This window comes from Pyrus communis, chromosome 14, assembly GCF_041283825.1.
Source record: "Pyrus communis isolate YQ-2024b chromosome 14, ASM4128382v1, whole genome shotgun sequence".
NCBI lineage: Eukaryota > Viridiplantae > Streptophyta > Magnoliopsida > Rosales > Rosaceae > Pyrus > Pyrus communis.
Genome location: NC_142578.1, coordinates 23,765,533 through 23,773,830, shown reverse-complemented (window position 1 = coordinate 23,773,830; position 8,298 = coordinate 23,765,533). Strand labels below are relative to the sequence as shown.

Sequence of the window (8,298 nt, the reverse complement as noted above, 5' to 3'; positions counted from 1 at the left end):
CTCAATCGAAGCTCAATTGCTCAAACATCATATCTTAAATCATATTCGTGAATATCTCAATAAATGTAAATCTAGTAAAGCATGATATTTTATAAAGCGTAAATCAAAATTTACTCATAAAAAGAACAAAGAGAGAAATAAGTAAATAGAAACTCATCTTTAAACATAGAGAGGTAAAACTGTAAATGCAAAGGCAATTAAAATAGAGAGCTGCTAAACTCACCCCATTGTCTTATTTCCCCACCCACTATTATTCCTAAAATGACCCTAGATATATAATTAGAGATAATATTTTCTCTTAAAAAAAAAAAAATATTACTCTCTTCTAAAAGCCAAAAAAAAAAAAAAAAACTGAGGTCTTCTAATTTTTAGACTGATGTACACATTTGGTCGAGATCGAAAATGGAGAAGCTTACTCAAGTAAACTATCTCTCAAGCCCGAACCCCTGGGTTTTTTATTTTTTTATTTTTTTTTATTTTTATTTTTTTTTGCAATGAACACATGTATGTGAGGTTATGCTAGATGATGATGGAGAATGCTTTCTAAATTTTCATTAAGGGAAGGCAGATAGGAGTTGTAAAGAGGTGGGTTCTGATTTAGGCAACCAAAATCCTAGGGATAATAGTAATTATTCCAGAAAAAAAAAACACTAAACTGTAGACATTGATTTGAAAAAACAGCACGAATTCTAAAGCAAAACAAGACAGAAAAAATCCCAATTCATATTCCTTGAGGAACAAACCAAGAGCAATTTAGTTAGAAAAATACATAAAACATCAAAACGCGAGAGTTTACTAGAAAAAAATATATAGTATGAACATAATCTGGAATTGTCCGACGCATAAGCATGGTGGCGCTGCTTACCAACTTCAATTTTTGTTAAGCTCCACGATCTCTCTAGTTATAACAGTAGACCCTGCAATGAATTTGAACAGTTGTATACGAGCAATGTACGGAGTAGCCCATTCTAAACACATGGTTCACAGTATCTTTCCCAATTTGTCGCTATAGGAGGAATTGGATGACTAGATTTCAAGAACACCTACATAAAAGTACAACTTAATTAAACTAGACTACAAGAAATTTATAACTTAAACTTAAAGTAAATGCATTCAATCCTTATAAGATCACCTGCAAAAATTTCCTACAATAAATCCTTATATCCATACCTGCACAAAATGATGATTAGTGAATCCGATGGCGATCTCCTTACTTGTTGCTAGTGGTATAGGTGTTGTTCTAAGAGGTAAATGTAAGACATTGTACATCCAATAGATGGATAAGTACCACACCATAACATGATGCAATAATATGGCCCATGTCTAGCATAGTCATCCACCGATCAATGTTTGCATGAGTTTCAAAATATCTTAATGCTTGCTTCAACTCATGGACCCTATTTTCAGACCCATATAGCTTGGAGTAGCAACTTGAGTAAGTCTCTAACTCTTGTAATAAATCATTTCGCACTTGTACCCATCCATCCTCATTATAACCCAATAATGGTGCAATTGCTCTGAAACCACAATGTCCATCAGTTGCCACATCTTTCACAAGAATAATGTATGGCCTTAATGCTACTGGAAATGCATTAGTTAACTCAATTGGCTTAACTGAACGAGCGCGATGCACCTTCTCCTTTGGTGGCCTCTTTTGTTTTTAACTCATTTCAGGATAAAGATCACCAAGTGAATAACTTCGTTGCTCAGATTCCACAATCTCAAACAATGACGGATCACGACGAGTAGATTTATCCGTCTTCTTACTTGGCCTACCTCTAGTCTTGGTTGTCACAGATGGTTCAACAAGTGAAGTAGTTTATGGTAATACTAACTCCATAAGTTTCCTTTTAAGGACCATTCTTGTAGTTGCATCAAATTCTATCCAACGCCTATGAAACAACTCAATCTCTGCATCATAACTGTACTTTGCTGCATTTCTTATAGGTGTACACTTCATGTCAAGTTTCCTCCAATGAGGATCAATGCTCTCAAGTGGAACTGGTCGACCATCTTTCATGTATCTGAGCACATGGTAATCCATGAGTGTCTTGTAAAACATAACCACATACCTCGGAGTCAATACCACTCATTTTGGACAACGCATACTCATTTAGGATCATATATGGTGCACTAATTGAGACAAAGCCACGAAGTTCTATGAAATCTGAATGTCTAAAATCATGATGCACCACTATCAAACTTTTCTCAAAATAAGCCTTGATTTCAGTGTATTGCAACCCAAGTAGAGCATGTATACTTTCCTATGATGTCTCAAATGTTCCTTGGCTACTTCCAAGATGTCTTTTTAATTTGGCATGTGAAGACTCGGCCATGTTAAAGTAACAAGGGTTTGGCAATCTCACTAGAAAATGAAAATGAAAATAAAGTAACAACTGATAAATGCTTACCTATTTGAGGTTGTATTCCCAAAGTGCATAAATTTATCGATCCATGCTGCAATAAACCTTTCTTTATACGGATTCAACCAAGTATCAATCACATATTGAAGCATATCTTGATACTTACTAAACTCATTGCATAGTTGTCTTGTCTGCCTTATGAAATCGGCTTTAGTAGAAGATGCAACCATTGTATTCCATTTCTCCAAAAATCTATCGCAATCTTCCTTGGACTTATATAATTTTTTGAACTTGGCTAGCACACTCTTATTGATGTGCCATCTACATAATAAATGCTTACTTGTACCAAATACAATGTTCTAAAAATCGGTGTAGGCGGTCACCTAGGCGTTGGTCGGTGAGGTGCCGCTCCGATTAGGTGCCAATCGGGGGAGAAAAACAGGGATGTGTTAGGCGCCCACCTGGGCGCTCCCAGGCGACCTAGGCGGTGTCTAGGCGGTGGTGCTAAGTGGTCTTGTCACCGTTCTCTCATTGCCTTCCACCTTCAGTTGCACCCAGACCTCAGATCTCCTACAAAATCCGACGTGGAGGGAATGAAAGAGAGAGAAAGAGAAGGAGAAAGAGACGATTCGTTGCGAAGAGGGACGGGGGGAGAAAGATAGCGCTGTAGAGAGTGAGATTGAAGAGAGAAATCGGCAGTTTGCAGATAAGATAGAGAGAAAGGTGGGGGCGAGTGCGGCTATATTCTCTAAGGTTAGTAGGTTTTTTATTAATTAAAAGTTTATGGACTTTGTTTCAAGATTTGTAGCAGGCCCAATTTTAATTTTTTAAACAAAATAAGACCCAATAATAATTATGGTCTTAAAAAAACTCTAAAGTTTTATACAATACTTATATTTTATAACAAATATTTATTTTGTAAGTTTTGTATTTTATTTTTTTCAACAAGTATGATTTTTGCATGTGTAAAAATGGACTTAGTTATATATTATATTATAAATTTATTTAAAATGTACAAATCCGCCTAGGCGCTAGGCGACAGCCCACCGCATGACTAGCGCCTAGTATTTTTTAGAACCTTGACCAAATATAAGTTCAATGGCCCTCATCAAAGCCATTTATCTATCTGTCACAATACCATCAAGCATAACAATACCATCCATGAGTCCTACCAATATACTCAAGGCCCAAACGATACCTATTAGTCTTGTACATACAATCCATAATCAAAATATGTGGAAATGCATGTAACAATTACAAACAAGTCGGGTGTGTCCAAAATAGTATTAGTCTTTGGGCAACTCCTATGCCACTCAGTGTACTTATGCTTAGATAGCTTATTTATCAATTGTTGCATTTAGGACCTCTCACCTTTCTCCAAAAGCTTCAAGCGTTGACGTGCATTATAAATTTTCCTCAATGTAGATACGTTTCGTTTGTCTCTTCATTTTAGTGTAGTCAAAATCTCCTTTGGTTGCACCAAACTTTTAGACAGATCAGTCAACAATGAAGTCTCTTTAGACGATAATCTACCAGCAAATGAATGACCCTCCAAATGGCATGCTGCTATGTGATTATGCACTCCAATAACTACCGTCAATATCCAATCATCATCAGTTGCTAGCTTTTTACCTTTTAATTGAAACAGACATCCACATTTTTTTCATTCTAGAATTCCTTCTATCCTCATCCTTTATGTCTTTTTTGTGAATTCGATTTACATATTGTCCATTCCTTTCACAACCGAATGTAAGTCTAATGCTCATGTTATCTTTTCCACCTTGATCGGATCGTAACGTCACAATAACAAAACCATTGATCTTCCCAACTTGTCGAGCCCATTGTATTAATTCTTCTCTACTCTTGAATAACTACGTACCAAAATTGCACATTATGAATAAACATACAAGAGCATAAGTAAATCAATTGCATAGTCAAGCAAATTTTACCTTATCTATGGTAAATTCACTAGTTCAGTCCACCATATGTGTAGATGCTGAATTATTACCATATTCAACTACCAGCTGCAAGCGAATTCCACCATACATAAATAAATGGGCATTACATCAAGTTGAAAATAGTACTAATTAAGAAGGGATTTTTGTGTAGGTTTCAGAGACAACACATGAAGTTGGACGATCTATGACAACCAGGACTAGAATTATTACCCTAACCTACTGAAAACGAATTCCAGTAATTCTCATAGGAAAACGTGAAACATAATCAAGATGATGACAAATCAAGTCACAGAGCTATGCTTCAATTGCACCCTAACCTAATGCAAATTCAAATAAAAAATCACAGAGATATGCTTCAATTATACAATGTCGACAAATCAAGATGACCCACATAAAATTATCTTTTACCTCTTCGACGGAAACATAATCATCTATTTTTTCCATAGAAACATCATCTTCTAAGTTCATCCTTTTTGCTTTCTCTGAATGAAAGGAGATGGGAAGGATGAGTTAGGGTTTAAGGGAGATAAATCATCTAAACATAGCGTGAGAGTTATCACGCCCAAACTTTTCTTTTTTTATTAATAAAAAAAAAAAAAAAAAAAGAGTAATGCAAAAAGGGGTAACTAAGGTCCTTATTAGTCATTTTACAAATGGACAAATTTGTAATTAAAAATTTCATAAAAAGATGAGTGAGAAGATAACAACCACGATTCACCTGCCTCATGGATAAATTTTGTCTCCTCTATGAAGTAAATAAAAAAGTTTCTCTCTCTCCAAAATATAGTCTTATTATTTGGCTTTATTTGTGATTTCTTTTAAATATATGGGTTCACATTACTGGAAATTTAAATTATACATAAAATGTATATGTAAGGGTCACTGCACGCCATTGTATATTGCAACGAACTTTCGATATAACTATAATGTTGCGCGCCAATTTATTATAACCGAATTTGTATCTACAGGGAAGTGTTATTAACACTTCAAAAATCTCATTCTACACTTCTCACAAGTGTTTTTTTTTTTTTCAAATATAGAAAGTTTGAAGTGTAGAATAAGATTTTTGAAGTGCCAATAACAATTCCCTAACTACATAACGGTTTGTATAATTAACAATTTAAATATAACGTTTGTATTGCCGCCAATGTAATTACTTTAATACAACCACCAATATCGCGCACCAATTTTATTATAACATTTTAAAACATAAAATAGAAAATCCTCAAAGGCATCATAAACCACACTTAATCTCATCCATAAACCAAAACATAAGCAATTACAAATTAAAAACTAGATGATCCACTAGACATTTCAACTCTAATTCAATATAACATAAACTTTAAAATAAAAAAAGACCCATTGTTCACCAAAAATTAAAAAATTATAAATAAAAAAAAAAAAAAACCCATTTAGTACTTCATCCGACTTTCACTCGATCTATGCTCTTCCATCTTCAACTTAATGTCAGTCCTCAATGTTAATCACCTCAACAACCTCATCGTCACCATTCCCTCCGCCAGACCTAGGTGGAGCTACGGCATCAACATTAAATGGAGCAGGGTTTCGAAGCTGTGGTGGGTTGGGGTGGGCATGATTAGGGTTTTGAAAACATAGAGAAGGTTGGACACTTGCAATTGGAGTCATAAGTCGAGGTCTTGCAACCGCATGGCCAATATGCGCAAAAGGAAGATGGCTTAATGGCGGTGGTGGTGATGATGGGACTGCCACCACTGGATGAATGATTGGCGTCCTGACCCTCGGCATTGAGGGGCCTGTTGGTTCGGGAAACCTTTGCCCTACACTGAGCTGGCCACCGGAAGCAATCATAGTTAGTAGCCTATGATGGTGGTGATGACAGTGTGGAGGAAGATTCATGGCGAGAAGGTATGGAGTGGAGGCGCAGAAGTGGCAAAGATTATGACCATTGCAGATAAAAGGATAGATGGAATCCATTCGTTGATTGATTGAACTGAAAATTTGAGCGATATGGTTAAAGAAAATTGAAATAATTAAGTTCAAAACTTAATTATATAAATGATGAGAGTTCAGCGACGCACACAAGGTAAATGACTTGAATATTGGTCGATTTTTTTTTTACTGGCCTTAGTTTTCGCCTTATTGCGTTATATAAAGAGGCTGAGATGAATTCTTCGCAATGGGGGTACAATGGTAATTTCATGAATTTATAACAAAGAATACAAATTGTACTCACAAAAAATGTCAAAAGAGTAGAGATCATTATGTTTTGATAATATCAAATCTATGCGTTTTGAGTATATATGGTATATAAGTAACTAAAAATTGTAAATCCGATATCAAAAGAGGAGAGACCATTAAAGCCTACGGATTTGCATGGAAAGTAAGAGTCATGGTGCATATCCTCAAAGAGGAGACAAAATTAAATGCATTTCTAAAAAGGAGCTATGACAAATACAATGTATGTGTTCCTGGCTTTTTTGTGTGCTTCAATTAAAATTGTGAAAATACTAGTGCTATTTTCATAAATTAATCATTAATCTCTAAACCTAGCTAGCTAGGCAATTTGTATTACCCCTTTGGATGTATTATTTTTAGGGAGGTAGATGATTTTTCGTGTTTACTGTCTTATGTTGTGACCCTTTCTTTTTCTTTATTTTCGAACCGAAGCAACAACAACAATTCATTAATAGGAAAAACACGATTACAACATGATTACATGAATGGTACCAACTAGGTGCATCTCCTCCAGTGACCTAATTTTTTGTCTGGAAATAGTAGTCACTCAACAAGCAAACATATTAAGACCTGATTTGGTACTGAGGTGATTCTGAAAAAAACTGGTATAAAAAAAAGCTATGAGTTGTTTTTGTGTTTGGTAAATATTCAGCTTCAGCATTTTTTCACAGTTTTGGGTAAAAAAAGCCAAAAACAAGAAGCTGCAAAACCCAGCTTTGAAAAATCGGCTTTTTTCACATCTGTTTTACATAAAAGTTTACCAAACACTATAATACTGTTTTTTTTTTTTTCAAAAGCACTTTTACAAAAAAGTTCACCAAACACTCTGCTGCTTTATTTCACAGCCGCTTATTCTCACAGCACAGCAGAATCAGCTTTTTTTCAAAGCACAGCAATACCAAAGCAGCCCTAAATCCCCTACATGGCACCACAACAAACACACAAGAACATAAGAACCATCGATGCATTTCTCCATAATAGTCTAGCGGTGACATATGTAAAATTGATGAGCACACAAGAATCAGTGCCACCACACACACCGTCAGGCGGCACAAACACACACAAATTACAACTAAGCCGAGAAGGAAACCACCTTCGTCTTGTCTCTTTAGCAAAAAAGGACACGCTCGTACTGACCATCTGCAACATTATCGTATCAAGATAAATCTGCAAAAACCACAACCGAAACAAGGGTTATATGTAACAAATATGGCCATGGAAGGCTATCTAGCTACAATATTGGTCATAGGTCTGACATGGGTCTGCTCGATCGCTGAATTAAGATGGATCCGCAGCAGTCATGACCCAGGTCAGATCTGAGCATAAAAGGCAGCTTAGTCGCTGAACGGCCGAAGAGCGTACAACCGTCATGAAAACCATCTATAGAAAGCAGTTTCGACCCCCCACAACCACAATACCAACCCTAAACATTCGGATCTAATTGCAAATATGAGTGTAGAGATTCATTCAGGAATGATTTTTCATCAAAAGCGTGAAGGGTTGCTCACAAAATAGTGTGTAAAGAGATGAGAAAAGGGGCACGCAAAGGTTGAACAAAAAGGCGTAAAGAAGGAAGAAAAAAATGTGGCCGCCGACTGTGAGCCGCAACAATGGGCTGACGATTGGAGTAGAAAAAATTAGTTTAATAAGAAGGGGAGGGAAGAGGTGAGTCGCAAGATGGCCTTTTAATGGCTTTCTCTAATAAAAGTTGAAATTATAATTGTTCGTGCTCACAGTCATACGTTAAGATTTTCTCTTAT

The 8,298-nt window shown here is 35.9% G+C and overlaps 1 pseudogene; it reads right to left on the bottom strand.

Annotated features, from left to right (window-relative positions):
- Positions 1–968: 968 nt before the first annotated feature.
- Positions 969–6,151, bottom strand: LOC148691438 (uncharacterized; annotated as a pseudogene).
- Positions 6,152–8,298: the final 2,147 nt, after the last annotated feature.